Below are 16,605 nucleotides of genomic sequence, written 5' to 3' on the forward strand. Positions count from 1 at the left end.
TGTTTTTTTTTCATTTTGCTTATTTATTCGTGGACTGCTTCTCAGCTATTTCAACGAATATATTGAAACTGTTAAGAAAATAAACGCAGCAAGTAAGGAAGGACTTAGTTCGGGTGTAATGAACATTTTCTACTCTTGCAATTTTCAAGGCTCAAAAGCAAATAAGTAATGTAATATATTGCACTAAAAGAATACGTGATTGTGTGTTAATCAACCAGCATGATAATAGAAATAAACGTTTAAGAGATCCGGGTGGTGTTCTACTAACTATCATTTATGCAAATAATCAGCAACACTAAATTTTTGTCTGCACATCAGCAGAGTATCAGCAAATATGCAACACAGTAGCTGTACTGCTGTTATTATTACGTAGCTAGAACGCACCCGATATCTCTTTATACCTCCATTATGGTCAAAGCGTACCATTATGAAACGCTCACAAGTGTTGAGCACGGTCTGAAAAAACAAACAGGTCAATAACTTAGTCGAGTTGCTACGCATTGTCGGACTTGAGATAAACCACCTGAGACGGCGCAAAGACAATACGAAGTATCAAGGGAAAACATCATGCTTCAGAACATGTTTACATACAATTTGGTTAAGATACTCATAATATGACTAATAAATTCCGCATCAATTCCACTAGAATAACGAAAAGCATTATATATGTATATGGGCTTGGCCTGCGTAATTTATCACCGATTTCACACATTTTTGGTAGCAATCTAAAATACGCTGATTTACTTTTACTAAGATATCCGAAAATGTTATTATCCCTAACGTTAAAAGTATTGACCCGATTTAATTAATTTTTGTCACCAGAACAAATTACAAAAAAATATGCTCTCTGAATTTCATTTATGTATCTGAAGGCTTGAAAAGGTATTATCCGATTTCGGTCACTTAAAAATAAAAGGTGAGGCGCTATTTGTGCAAAATTTTATCGCAATATCTTTACTGGTACGCAGTTTTTATACTGCGCAGTAAAAGAATCAGACAAAATTTAAAGTTTTGTTATATGGAAAGTAGGTGTAGTTATAGATCGATTTTTAAATTGCTAAATTTTGTTTAAATTAATATTTATATATATATATATATTTGATTTTACCCAAACGTAGGCGAGACTATTCTAGAAAGGACAAATTTCACCATTCATATCCTCAGAGGTTCGAGAAATAACTTCACCAACTCTCATCAACCCATTCCAAATACTATTCAAGTTACCGCTTACACGGACAGACAGACAGTCAGACATCTGGAATTAAATGTGTGTCTTCATCCTAAAATTATATATTGATGCATATATATAAAGAACTATTATATATATAACGATTAAATTTTGATATTATAAACAATCGCTTGGTAAAAAAAATATACTCTCAGCAACATGTTGCGAGAGTATTAAATGTACTAACGGAGATGGATGAAGGTATTGTAGGTCCATGCAAAAGCCTTTAGTTTCTCATATTTTCAGCGAAAATTTAATTAAAATGTAAAAAAGCACCCAGATGTTTTATTAAATCCGACAGTTGGTAACTTTTAAGCTTGTTGCTCGCTTTAGTGAGAATGCCATTTAAGCTATTTTAGCTTGTTACTTACCGACCTTCCTTTGGAGAATAATTACATAAATTCAAGTACCATAATTACATGTACGAGAGCAAACCTCCTACTGGTTCATTAAAACTAAATGGAAATTTCGCTACAAAATACAAAATAAATTATTAACGTCCGAAAGTCACCAAGCTCTGAAGTCGCCGACTTTGTATTGTTGATTTGTTTTATATATTGTATATAAAAATTAAATATATTATCTTCCTCTTGATAATTTTATTAAAGGAAAACTCCCCTAACAAACCCAGCAGAATTTAAAATTTATGAGATGTTATTTTACTTCACAACAACAAAAGTGTATCACAAAAGGAGTGAAACATAACTTAGAAATATACTTGAATAAATATCTCGGAGACATACCTGACTGGTTGTCAAAGTACCTATATATTGAATAATTTTCTTTAAAAATTTGAATGGGTATTACTGCATTTGCGTCTTAGTTTTAATATGGTATCACCCTTTACATTCTAGTTATGGAATCACTATATATGTAGTTTACTTAGTGATATCGTTTTGGGCTCAACTATTCAGTTCATCTATTTTCATCCATTTTACCATTTCAATGTCGCTCGAATTAACAGAATTTTCGAAATCATCCTGACTATTTCCATACTTAACTCTATTCATTAAAGAATATTTGAAGCTTTCGAAAATATGCATATTACAGTATATATGCTTATTCAGTTATCCATTATATATAAGTGTCTAATGTCAAACTTAAAATACATTTTAATTGACTTTTAGCTAACATTTATAAAAACTCTCATTCGATGGTCTTTCAAATTAAATTAAGTCAATGGCCAACCGTTAACCGAATCAATAAAATAAATATGTATGTAATATGTTTGCATTACTACGGACATTGAATGCCTTAATTACTTTAACTTAAAAATTACTGAAAGTAAGCAAAATGTATAGAAAAATATTTCCTGATTCATAAATAAATCGATAATTAACTAATGCTATAGCAGCCTATTGCCGAAAGTATAATCACGTTATAATTCTTCTGCAATACATTCGGCAATATTCGGTCAAATGTTTTGATGCTGCTAAGACAGTACATGCATTTTACACAAATTTCAAAAGATATTATATTCTTTCTGAAAATACCATTACGCTCACAATGCAGTCCTGTATGCAAGCATGTAGTTTAATAAACACAATAGCTTTTCCATTGTTCAGTTGTCATAAAGCATTGTCGATAGTGTATAGCATGCAAATTAAAAAATAAAAACACATATTTGTCATATCCAACGGGAATGAATATTTTTGTACATGTAACACTCCCCATTGCTTATACGCAGTGTCGGCCAAATACGAATTTGTATCAAGAATCAACAGATCAATGAGAACAAAAAAATACGAGAGGAGAACTTATGAGAAATGAAAACAGCGAAAGAAAAAATATATATGTTTTATTTAAATAAAATGGAAATCGGCTCACACATTTCGAACTTTCGTTATTTAGATACAACAATAGTGCAGCAATATTTGGACATTTAAGAGATAGGAGAGCATAAAATATTTAATAGTGAACTGCCTTGCCGACAATTAAAAAAGAGCGCGCATGCTCTGATGCACATGCAGTCTACCTTGCTGAGAAAGATACTAAACAAGATGTCAGACAGCATCGCAGTTAGTAGTTGATTTAGCGTTGACGCTGGTAGACCGGCTTTGCTTGCAAATCACGCCTCATTGAAAATTACTCCTTTAATCATAGTTGTGTTTGTCGTCGCGGACATATTAAGATGACACGTTATCAATACCTGGAGGCGAAGTGCAGTGAACGTGAAAACCTTGAAAGTGTAAATAAGTGCTCGTTGCGGAAGGAGTTGGCTGCATCGACTTATTAAGGGGCTAATGTTTGTGGGAAAGTGCAAGATGATTGGCTAGTTGCCCACTGAGTTTTAGTGAATAGTAAATGCGTGAGTGAATTTGATTGTCGTCGCAAAAGTGATTGTAATATGATTTTGTGGCGTTAAACGCCCTTCAAGTGCTTTATTGATAAAGTTTTCTGTGTGTATTGTCTTAAATTGTTGCACATAAATTAATTTATTCACAAGATTTAAAAGCAATAAATCTAAAAAAAAATCAAGTAACGGTGTCAAAATAAAAATATCTCGTAATGAACATTTATATTTTATGTTTGCTGACAAAAGTGCCCGCCTCAAGCACTCCTGAAAGGTTTACTTCTACAATACAGTAAACTACAGTACATTTTTTTACTTACACAATATGGCCGTCTGCGAAATTTGGCCACGAATAATTTAATGAAAGTCTGTACTGTGAGTGATTGTTGATTGGTGGTACTACTATTAGAAACCAGCTAGATTAATCAAGACAAGTCGACGGATAGATTTTAATATTCGACTCGTAAAAATTAGATTAATTTCTGTTTATATTAGTTTTATTTTACTTCGATAGTTACAATTTTCCACTTATAAGATACAATTTCAGAATCCCTTCTTCAAACTTAAATGAGGAAATCATTTCTTAAACTGCTAATTTTATGGACATAATCGTTCGGTGGTTAGTGGCTGGAACTGTATTGCTAATAGTTATTGTAATATTGAAATAAGATTTTATGTTGTCTTTCTATTTTATGAATAATACCGACAAAGTGACTATGTATTGAATTGTGAAACTATCTACAATATTATATTTAATATAGAGGTTTCAAAAACGTACTACTGCATTGTATCGTTACAGTATGACTACAGTATTTATACTCGTCTACCAACGGCAAACCACATTGCAAAATAATGCGTTGTATAATTTATACATCGACTACCGGTTTAATGCATTTCAAAACATGATGTAATGTCAAAAATATTTCGAATGCATTACAGAACATTATACTTTGTTCTTGTACATTGTAATTGACATTTTCGAAGCCAATAAATTTCACATATACAAAAGTTCCTTACTAGACTTGATTCCGATCGTTCAATTTGTATAGCAGCTATATGATATTGTGATCTGATCTGAACAATTTCTTAGGGTAATGCATTGTTGCCTCATACAATAACTCATGCAAGCACTTTATTCCGATCGTTCAGTTAATTTGGCCGCTATATGCTATAGGCATTCGATCTAAAAAATTTTTTTCGGAGATTGCAACATTGCCTTAAATAATAATCCATGCCGAATTTCGTGAAGATACCTCGTCAAATAAAAGAGTTTTACATACAAACACTTGATTCCGATTGTTCAGTATGTATATCAGCTATATGCTATAGTGGTCCGAGATCGGATAAATTAACTCAGCCCATCATTCTGATCATTTATGTGTATATTGTATACGGTCTCCGACGTTTCCTTCTAGGTGTTACAAACTTCGTGGCAAACTTACAAATATTATACCCTGTTCAGGGATTCAGAGGAGCTTGGATTTTGCACACGTGGTGTGTTCAAAAAGTATCGCGAATTTTGTATTTCTTAATAAAGTATTTAAAGTAATCCCCCCTGGATATAATGCACTTAAGCTTAAAAAAGTAATTTTTTTGATCGTATTCAGTTCCTCCCCCGATCCAATTTTTATCTCCGCAATCGTAGTGTAGCGTCGTCCTTTCATGAGCTTCTTCAGTTTTGGGAACAAAAAAAGTCAAAGGGGGCCAGGTCTGGGGAATAAGGTGGCTGCGACACCATTAATGGGTTGTTTTTGGCCAAATATTCGCGTACAAGCAACGATGCGTGAGCAGGGGTGTTATCATGGTGCAAAAGATGATTTTTGTTCTTCCACAAATCCGAGCGTTTCTGGCGGATTGTTTCATGCAAATTACGCATAACTTGCATGTAATATTCTTTATTGACCATTTGGTAAGAAATAATATTTATATAAGTTATATACTCAATTATAAGAATATTTATTAATATAAATAATTAAATATTATTGAATTAATAATAAATTTAAACTCATAAATAAGCAAGTAAGGAAGAGCTAAGTTTAAGTGTAACCGAACATTTCATACTCTTGCAACTTGCCAGGATTAAAGGCAGGTGTATACGGTTTGTTAGAACAAAGAAAATCAATATATGTAGTATATGATAGTTTGGGTAATTTATGAATCAATTTCACATATTTTTGGCATTAAACTATAGCATATAAAATATTATATTATATATGTATTAGTAAATTCTCAACTTTTTTTAATCAATTTCAAAACAAACGAAAACAATCAATCAATCAAATAACTTTTTCTGTTACTTTGTTATGTTTGATAGGTTTGGGTGTTGATGCTTCCTGGTCGCCGAAATTTTAATCAAATTTAATTTTTTTTTGTATACAAACCACAATAAAAGAAGAATTATCCAATTTGTTGCCGGCGTTCTAAAGTTATGCGGGAACATACATTACGCAGATAAATTTTTATATATGTAGATCAAAATTGGTTTTCATAAGCCGGAATATTTAATATTCACCTTTTTGCCACAAGTTGTACAAATTATATATTCACCAAACACTTTTCCTTACACATTTTTGTTTATTTCTATTCATTACACTAAAGTACGCACAATTGTACATTTTTCCGCACAAACGACTACGTTGTGGCTCTATTTGACGAAAGAGTCACAACTCAAATCCCACACAAAATACAAAAGAGTCACACAGTAACTCAAAATAACTTTTTTTTCAATAAATCAATTCGTAATACACTTATCTACTTACCCAAGAAATTTCATTGCCATTACTATCTTATTTAACTGGAAAATCACCTTTATGTCTACTTTTGTGTTAATTGCGTCCGATGCCTCGTGAATATTTGTCATTTTTCGAATTGTGATTCTTTTATATTTAGTGTGAGATATGTTATTATCGACCTATTCAGAGGTAAAAGAATTTGAACAAGCATGAATTCAAAGCATTTATTTATTCTTCGGCTTGTGTTGAGCGGATACTTTCTATACAAAATGTAGAAACAATATAGCTATCAAGACATGTGCCGCTTTGATTCAGACTTAAGATTTTATTCGATATTTCTGTTAATAACTTGTTTGAAATAAAATTAAAAATTATCAAATAATATCCGTGGTACGAAATGTGTTACACAAAGTGTTTAGAGAAAGAGAAAAGAGATTAAAGAAACTGCATCTGTTTTTGACTACACTTTGTCCGTGTTTAGCAACAAGCACACCAATTTTTGTGTGCATTTTGCTTTTCGTAACATGCGTTGCCCGGGTTTTACAACAATATACAGTAAAGCGTTGGACAGGGAAAAGTGGATTATGCCTCTCTTTGTTGATTGTTTTTAAAGCAAGAAAATTGGTTATCTAAATTGTTCGTAATTTTACATTTTACAAGTGATTCAATTTTTCGATGAAATTCGTTTACATATATTTTTGAACGATAAAACGTCTTAATAAAAAGTTTTGCACTAATGTGATTACAAATAAAATGCAAAATACCGAGGTCTAATCATAACGAATAACAAATAAATCCTTGTTGGAAGAAGACCCGTAATCGAAAATAGCAAATGTTTGAAGTAATAATAAAATATTGAGTGAAATATGTTTATATCATCGAAGAAGACCAAATTATGCTTCAAATTGCGTTTTATCCACATTACTATTATTGAAATATAATAATTTATTGATGTGGCATTGGGCCGATTTCAGCAGGTGAACATGTACATGTAACTATATCTTCACTTTACAAGTAATTTACGTTATTTGATAAGCAAATAGAATTTTTTAAACAAAATTAAGATAATTTTAGAATTAGTTATGTTAATCAATTAATATGGAAATAACAAACGAAGTAATACAATTAAATTTGAAACATAACTTAAAGAATGAAGTAACAGAGTACGATAAATTCAGAATACGATACTATAATATTTTGTTATTTTTCAAACAAATAATCCAATGAACTGAACTTTGTAAAGGTTAGAATATAAAACTATACAGCTCATTTGATAACAAAACATGTCAGAGTATGTTTACATTGTATAGCCATCTTAAAGAAGTTCACAGTTAATTAATGATAAATAAAAAATCAGTGTGGAAAGTAGGAACATGAAAAAGTTAAATCATCCATTGTCCTTTTCGTTTCTTTAAAATACCTCAATTGTTTACCAAGATATACATAAGTATGTAATCAACCAGAAGGCTATGTATCGAAAACGCTCAAGCAAATACGTATTAATGGCAGCGTTGCTGTTTCGGTCCGATCGGGCCAAAATCAGTAGTTTCATTTGCTTTGGTATTTTGGTTACCAGGCATAAGGTTTTGGTACGCAATAGTTTTTATCAGATGTACTTACAATTAAAGTTCAACTTTAGATTGGTTCACTTAAAATTGCATACTTTCTTGTTTGCTATTCATTCAAATTAAAAAATAGTCATTAATGGGAACCATCTGCTCAATGTGTGGAAAATGAAAGATATAACTATTATTAAAACTCTGGATGGAGAGTGTCAAGAATTTAATATATTCGCGCATTTCTTCAACTTCATGCATCAAATTAATGAAAAAGGTGCTAATGGGCAAGTAAATAATTTGGTTTTACTTTAAATAATTGCTAATATTATACTTTTCAACTGAGTTTTCAGGTATAACAATAAAGTACCTATAACTTCCGCTGCCAGCGAACAAAATGATATCGGCATCAGGTAAATGAAAACTTAAACTTTTCATGTCAATTAACGACTTGACAATGTTGGTATTGTTTTTGTAGCGGTTATCTTGTCCCCGCTTAATCGGACTAAAAAAAGAGGGGTGTTAGATGAGTGGAAAGAGGTCTGTGCGTTCACACGAGCGAAATGAGTCGAGCAACTCGAGTTATTCTGTCATTCCTTTTTACAAAATTTTCCTAAATGTTTATGCGGTTCAGCTATGCGCCACTTAGAGCGTGTAGCATATTTCATTTGTACGTTGGGATTGTGGTCTGAGATTTTGTTTGCAACGAATTACCATGAATGTGATAGAACAATATTTAGCTATTAATATTTTCAAGGAAAAACGTATTACAGAAATACCCTAATCCATCAGAATGTATTAAATATCTGCTATTAATATATTCATGGCCAAATTTATGACCGGAACTTCCCAATTTATCAGAGAGTATATACACGTTATATTTTTAAGCCATATTTTTTCTATTTATTACAAAACATTCATGAATAAGTAATATCTCTTGTTTTAAATAAAATGATATTCGAACTCAATACTTTGTGTTTAAAAGAAATAAATATGAACGCATCTTAATATATTAAGGTAAATATAAAAATGCAAAAGTAACGTTATTTTTATTAAAATTAATTTATATAAATAATTACGTTTAATACTGCTTAATATGATTAAATATTTAAAATAAATATAAGGTTGTCAAATATCTCCCTTACGCTTTTTTGTCTTTTGAATTTCGCGGCTATGTACAAAGCGCTACAGAGCTCGTATCTGGCAACACTATACATAATTTGAAAGGTCTTGACATAACCTACAAAACAACGCTATGCATGATTAGTTTGGATATTGCGTTCAACAGTTATAGACGTGTAAACATGGAGTTCACTAACGCCGAAATTCGCGTTATTTCAAAGTTTTCCTTCGTTAAAGGCAAATCCGCTAGAGAAACGTTCCGTGAGATTAATAGTGTTTTGGGGGATGGTACTCTATAACTTCGAACCGCGGAGGAATGATTTCGACGATTCAGAGCCGGTGAAAACGACACCATGGATAAGCCAGCCGGCGGAAGACCTGTGACGACAAATACCGATCAAATCATGGAATACATCGAGTTAGACCGGCATATGGCATCTCGTGACATCGCCCAGGAGATGGGAGTTTGTCACCAAACCATTTTGAACCATCTGCAGAAGGCTGGATACAAAAAAAAGTTTGATGTTTGGGTGCCGCATAATTTGACGCAAAAAAACCTTCTGGACCGAATCAACGCCTGCGATATGCTGCTGAAACGGAACGAACTCGTCCCATTCTTGAAGCGGATGGTGACTGGCGACGAAAAATGGATCACATATGACAATATCAAGCGAAAACGGTCGTGGTCGAAGGCCGGTGAATTGTCCCAAACAGTGGCCAAGCCGGGATTGACGGCCAGGAAGGTTTTGCTGTGTGTTTGGTGGGATTGGAAGGGAATCATCCACTATGAGCTGCTGCTCGCAGACCACACACTTCGTTGATGACTCGTCAGAAGCTACGGGAGCTCGGATGGGAGGTTTTATCGCATCCACCATATAGCCCGGACGTAGCGCCAAGTGATTACCACCTGTTCCTGTCCATGGCGAATGCCCTTGGTGGTGTGAAGTTGAACTCAAAAGAGGCTTGTGAAAAGTGGCTGTCCGAATTCTTCGCAAATAAGGAGGGGGGCTTCTACGAGGAAGGTAATATGAAGTTGCCGTCTAGATGGAAACAGATCATCGAACAAAACGGCGCATATTTTAACTAAATCCGATCGCTGTAACACTTTTTATAAAGCAATGAATGAAGAACAAAAAAGCGGAAGGGAGATATTTGACAACCTTATATTTTTGAGTATCTTATATATATTTTACTTCGCCATTTTCCAAATTCTACACATATTTGAATATTACATACAAAAACAAGAAAAAACGTTAACTTCGGTTGCGCCGAAGCTATAATACCCTTCACAAATACAAAGGCCCCTTACAAGAACTTGATTCCGAACGTTCAATTTGTATGGCAGCTATATGATATAGTGATCTGATCTGACCAATTTCTGTGGAGAATAATTTGTTGCCTTAAGCAATAACTGCTGCCTAATTTCGTGAAGATACCTCGTCAAATGAAAGAGTTTTCCATACAAACACTTGATAACCGATTGTTCAGTTTGTATGGCAGCTATATGCTATAGTGGTCCGATATCGGCCGTTCCGACAAATGAGCAGCTTCTTTGTTAGAAAAGTACAGGTGCAAAATTTCAGATCGATAGCACTAAAACTGAGGGACTAGTTTGAATATATACGGACAGACAGACAGACGGACATGGTTAAATCAACTCAGCTCATCATGCTGATCATTTATGTATATATTTTATAGAGTCTCCGACGCTTCCTTCTGGGTGTTACAAACTTCGTGGCAAACTTAATATACCCTGTTCAGGGTATAAATATATAATGAAAATCAAATTTCGGAGCGAATCGTATATAATCCTGCTGCTATAGTGTATCCAATATTACACATTCACTTAATTTTAATAAACAATCTTACTTATTGAATGGTATATGTATAAGGTGTAAGGCTAACCGTAATTGAACAGTATGGTACATAAGGTGTAAAGTCAGCAGGAAGTTCGAAAATCTGTATATTAGGTATATAAGGACTAGAGAGTATTGACTCGATGTTAGCCATATCATAAAAATATTCTCCCAAAATTTCAATACTAAACCTCACAAATTAACTATTGAAAAGTTATGGCGAATTCATCCATTTTCGCATTGTCGCATAAACCTTCGGAAATATGTAATGCACCAAATTTAGTTAAAATTTATTAAATAATTCGTGAGATATAGAAGCTCACGTAAAGGTGGACGGTGTCACGTTCATAGTTCAATTTTGACATTAGCTCTTATGTAGCCCTTCTGTATCATATGAGATGTGAAATTTAATTTTTCTGCCGTATTTATTTTGTAAATTATCGGACTTTTAATAGTTTTCAACACAACCGTTATATAAGGAGGGGGGAGCGGGGTACCATCCGATTTCACCATTTTCCCACTGTTGAAGGAATTGCCGTAAATACTCGTATTTGTACTGAGAAAATTTTATTGATGTAACCGTAGTGGTTTGTAATAGGCATACATATGTATATTGATTAAATATGTTGGGGATAAGTGCCGCGCAAACTTTTCAAACTATGATGCCCCTATATGCATACATACTCATATGTTAGTGAGTTTGAAAACGCCATTACGTACATATATATACAATCTCATTCGGTCTGTTGAAGTACAATTATTGGAAACTGCTGAATACTATGCAATACTCACGCACAAGTGCTTGTCCACACACAGAGAATATGCCCACATAAATATTCGAGGCGGAATTGAGTTTGGATATGCGTGACTGAATTTGTTCCTTATTTCCATTTGCATTGAGCATTAATTAACATTTTCAATGGCATTGCCAAGAAAAAACTCGAAACGGATAAAGAGAGAGAAGGGAAAATATAGCCACAGCAGCGGTTTCGATCGATGACTGTTGAAGCATGCTGACATCGAAATAGACAGAAAATACGTACATGTTTATATAAAGGGTGATTCATTTCAAGGTTTGTTACTTTTTTAATGAAAAAAAACACAGAAAATTCAAATGTAATGGGGAATGCTTATTATCATTCGTAAGAATATTCTTTGGCATTTATTTTTTGAAGATTATCTCTTTCAAATATTGGCCGCGGCTACGTCTCAGATGGTAAATCCGTTGAGTCCAATTTTCGATGACTCGTTCGAGCATTTCGACCGGTAACTGGCGAATGACACGTGTGATGTTTTGCTCCAAGGCCTGAATCGATGCGGGATTGTCCGCATAGACTTTAGACTTTTTCTCTCAATAGTTCCATTCATTGATGCGATGATTCGCCGAGATCACGATCTTCAATTTCATGCATCAAATAGTCGGTTATCATGGCGTGATAACGGTCGCCATTGACGGTTACGTTCTCACCGGCATCACCGATGATCCCACCGGCCCACAAACCACACTAGACCGTTGTTTTTTCTGGATGAAATGGCAGTTCTTAAATCTATTTAGGTCAAAGGCTCGAAAACGTCGGATCTCTTTGGAACTTTGCAAGGGCCCATAGAGCGATGTGATGTCTACTCGGTCGAAAATAAAAATGAATGCTGGGTCTCAAGATGGGTAATGGGGTTGCGAATAGTGCGCTCAGTAGGCCGATTATGTTAACCAAAAGTTGAGCGAAGCGCGAAACAAATTTTTATAGAACGTAAATTTTCGTTATAAAGTTGAACGATTTGTAAACGTTGTTCAGGCGCAAGTCTTTCCATGATAAAATGCCAAAAAATACTGAACAAAAATGACATGACAGCTTGACACAACTCACGTGTGGTATGTCACGGAAAGGCTATTGGAAAAAGTACCTATACTTGGATCACCCGTTATATATAATATATAAATATATGCATATATAATTGTACATACGTGTATTTGGTTCTTCATAAGTGCATATGCAACAATTACGAGTAAAATCCTGATCCACATTTACACAACTCTGAAGATATTTATATTATATATGCGCATATATATGAATACATTAATAAGTGTATGGTATATGACAATACTTATATAACACACATTATATATTATGCTTGTGAATTTGGTGACAACAGCGTGCGCTAATTTTGAATAAAAATACTAAAGTTATTGTTAAGGTTGCAGGATTCAATGAGTTTACAAAACAAATACAAATCCAAATACAGAATAATTCATGCACGCCCAAGTTGAGAGACCAAATAAACAAAACCCTAAATCCACGACAACGAATGTAGTAGCGATTGTTACAATTAAGGCACGACAACTCGACCTATTAACTAAATACATACATAAGTACTTGTACGCATACGAAACACATGGTGTAATCATATGCCCATGTGAATGTTTATTACCAGTAAATAAAAGTACCCGCATCACCAAAAAATTTCGAAGGGCAGCATCAAGATGGCTTAACAGGTGAGATCCTTAAACTCTTACTTTGTCAACTTTAATTCTATTTGCTTGTTTATAGTTCTGCTACAAGTAAATAAAATTATAAATTTTTTCAGGTTCGCTTTAGAATAAAGTCGTTGGGTCTATAACAGCTAAATTCGTTGTTTTTTTTTATTTTTACGTTTAGGTATTTAATAAAAACACAGACAATAGTATTATTTTAAATATTGCCCATCTGAAGCTATAACATTTTCCATCTTTTTGGCAGTATGTGCATTCCAAGAATTGGTGGCTGAAATTTTTGATACCCTGTGCTGTTGTGAACCGTATTCTAGTGCGAGCGTTCTGCATCGACCGGAACAAATGGTTGTCAGAGGGATAAAATCTGGGCTATATGGTGGGTGAAACAAAACTTGCCAACCAATTTTTTCCAAATAGTTTTTAACTGGTCTTGCAACATGAGGCCGAGCGTTCACATTATGAAAAATTATTTCCTCGTGTCTAGTCGCCAATTTCGGGCATTTTTCGGATTTCGTCCGCTTGATAAGTAGTTGTCGGTAGAACTCCCTATTAATGGTTTCAACCGGTTTTAAAGGCTCATAACACAATACGCTCTTCTGATCCCAACATATATAAAAATTACCTTGCTGTCATGGATTTGACTAGTTGGCTAGTTTCGCATACGATCTTTCGCGTTTAAGGTTGTCATAATGGATCAATTTTTCATCATCAGTTACAACTCGATGCAAAAACGGCTTCTTTTTGTAACTTTCAAGCAGCATTTCTGGCATGCAAAATCGTTTTTCAATGTGTTTTGGCTTTTATTCATATGCCACCCAATTACCTTGCTTTTAAATGTATCCGGTAATGTAATGCTTTTAAACATTTTGTTATGGCTGTTTGAATATCTCACTGCGAGTTCGTCGTGTGTTTGACAACTATATTCATCGAGTAATTTCAAAATTGCCACTTTGTCAACAGAAGCCACTATTATAAGTAAAGTGGGAAATGTAATTTTTAAAGAAATATTTATTTTATATTGAAGAATAATTTAATATAAGTATTATTTAAGAATAAGTAAAGAGAATATTGATAATGAATTTAATATAAATAAAATAACTTTGACTTTTTATTATAGGTTATAGATGAACAAGATATTTACATATATATATAAAAATCAACCCTTTAAACTCAAATAAGATTTATAAGATATTAACTCAAGCAAGGGGGATAAATTTATTATAATGGATGAAAAGCCAATCAGAGACTGAGAAATCATTATATTACGGATGTGGGTTTAGACCGAGGTCTAGACCGATTTCATTCAAATTCAGCGCTAAATCACATTATGATTACAAAACATAACCACTTAGTTTCGGTAAAATATGTATTACACATATTGACCAACAGAATCGGTTTGAAGTCAGCTGGAAAACATGATTTCTCGCAATTCTATTAAAGTATGGCATACCATTGACCAATATATTCATCATTACTATATGTAGATCAGTGTTCTCAACCGTACGATAATTATCGTACATATGCAATAATTTCGTACGATGTACGATAATGATGTACGCAGATTGTACGATAATTTCATGCCTACGTTTTTTTTATAGGAAAAAAGAGGAGAAGGCACGAGCAGAGAATGTTGATGAGTAGAGAAGGAGCAAATGTTAAATGAAAACTTTTTGAGTACTAATTTGTAATTCCACAAGAGGGAACATCGAAAAGTATAACTTCGAAAAAGAAAAATACACCACACAATATGCGAAATGCTATAAATAGACACAACGAATATTCCTATATGAAAAATCGTTGCGCATACCTATTTAGATTTATGTTTTCAATTTCTATGATATGACAAATTTATAATTATGAAAAACCTTTTGAATTAAAAATCTGTATTACCGGTAAAAACCCCAGAATTCATAATAAAATAAACATTTAATAAGCTAGTTTTCTAACTTATGTATGTGCGTTACGTAAGCAATATACTTATTAAACAAATGATAATAATAAAACGCTGGCTAAGCGGTCACGTTTCCACTTTTGTGGTGGCTTAGGTCGTAAGCGCGAAGGAGTTAAGCTCATTCCGAATACGAGCATATACGTTCGAATCGTATAATACATAAAATTAAAATTGTATTTAATTTTTTTATTTTATTAATTGGAATCTAAGCATATCATAATTCAATTACTTTAATAGCATATTTTACTTCCTGATATAATTAAAATATATCAGGAGAATATGTTCATATGTTTGGGTTTATTGCATATTCCTTTATTTATGCGTATTTACACAAATGTGATAATCACACATACATTCATGAGTACACGTACGCTGATGCTTGCTTCTTCTTGCCCCGCACAAGCAATGACTTTTGTCAACGCTTTTTGCTTTTTGCGAGTTGAACGCTCGCAGGCAAGGAGGGATTGGGGCGCACCGCCACATAATTATTTCAGATATATATTTTATTTATCGAATTCAGTTTGAAAACGATTATAGGTATGAATTTATTGGTATATATATATATATATATTATATTACGAAAATAATTCATAAATGCATCAGTATTTTTCAATACAAATTAAGCAACATATCAATATATTATGAGCCCTCACTTGACACGCCTATGTGCATGGTGGCAAGCCAACGAAATAACGGCGAGTTCGCGCGGACATTGTGTTGTTGAAAAAAACCAAATGACGACTTTGCCGACAAACATACATATTTATATACATACATACAAACGAGCTCGCATACATATTGACGCCAAATTTTGCGCATCGTCGCGGAGTTGACAAAATTTGTTTCAATCGACAATTTTGCGACAATGTCGATCGGCTATGTTGTCTCGTTTGTCCTTTTTGCAGTGGTTTGCTATTGAAAGTTGACTTATGCTCTTTTGAAATATTGCGATTACCAATTGGGCTGCATTTTCATAGCGTCGTATTTAGATAAAATGGGCTAAATCGAAAAACTATGAAACAATGATAATAAGTAAACATATAAAAGTACTATATGGACTGTGCTTAGAATATATAGGAGTAGTTCATGATTTCATATGAATGTCAATTTGATATAAATTTTATAATTTAATGCCATAAATAGTGCATAATATGAAAAAATATAAATATTATTTAAACTCGAATAGGTCATGTTGCCAATTCTCCTTTCTGAAGTGAACATCAGACAAATTCTTCAATTTCTGATTTTTAGCAAATGTTGTGAGGAAGCAGCTTGTGGACATACAAATGCGAGGGGGATGGTAGGATTTTCAGTGGTGGCTGTCAAATTGTAAAATTGAATTTTTCTCGTTTTACTCAATTTCATTCATTTATTTCGCA

General features: G+C 33.3%; 1 protein-coding gene and 1 long non-coding RNA gene across 7 annotated transcripts in view; one reads left to right on the forward strand and one right to left on the reverse strand.

The window, feature by feature from the left end:
• The window catches only part of LOC118680478 (uncharacterized), a 167,013-nt gene that overhangs the window by 57,965 nt on the left and 92,443 nt on the right, over window positions 1-16,605 (reverse strand). Inside the window, exons 3-5 of one of the 3 annotated variants that reach the window (XR_011397120.1) lie at window positions 14,099-14,241; window positions 13,898-14,038; window positions 13,397-13,821 (exon numbers count right to left, since the gene is read on the reverse strand). The exons of 1 other annotated variant lie outside the window; for it this stretch is intronic. This is a non-coding gene — a long non-coding RNA (uncharacterized lncRNA). Of the gene's footprint in view, window positions 1-13,396; window positions 13,822-13,897; window positions 14,242-16,605 lie in introns of those variants that run through there. One more of the 3 variants, XR_011397119.1, reaches the window with a different exon arrangement.
• LOC106624368 (tyramine/octopamine receptor) overlaps window positions 3,234-16,605 on the forward strand; it is a 65,139-nt gene continuing 51,767 nt past the window's right edge. Inside the window, exons 1-2 of one of the 4 annotated variants that reach the window (XM_070112000.1) lie at window positions 3,234-3,536; window positions 4,069-5,430. The gene's annotated coding sequence lies outside the window, so the exon portion shown is untranslated. Of the gene's footprint in view, window positions 3,537-4,068; window positions 5,431-12,980; window positions 13,279-16,605 lie in introns of all 4 variants that reach the window. The other 3 variants (XM_070112001.1, XM_070112003.1, XM_070112004.1) reach the window with 3 other exon arrangements.

The sequence above is a fragment of the Bactrocera oleae genome, chromosome 6 (assembly GCF_042242935.1).
Source record: "Bactrocera oleae isolate idBacOlea1 chromosome 6, idBacOlea1, whole genome shotgun sequence".
NCBI lineage: Eukaryota > Metazoa > Arthropoda > Insecta > Diptera > Tephritidae > Bactrocera > Bactrocera oleae.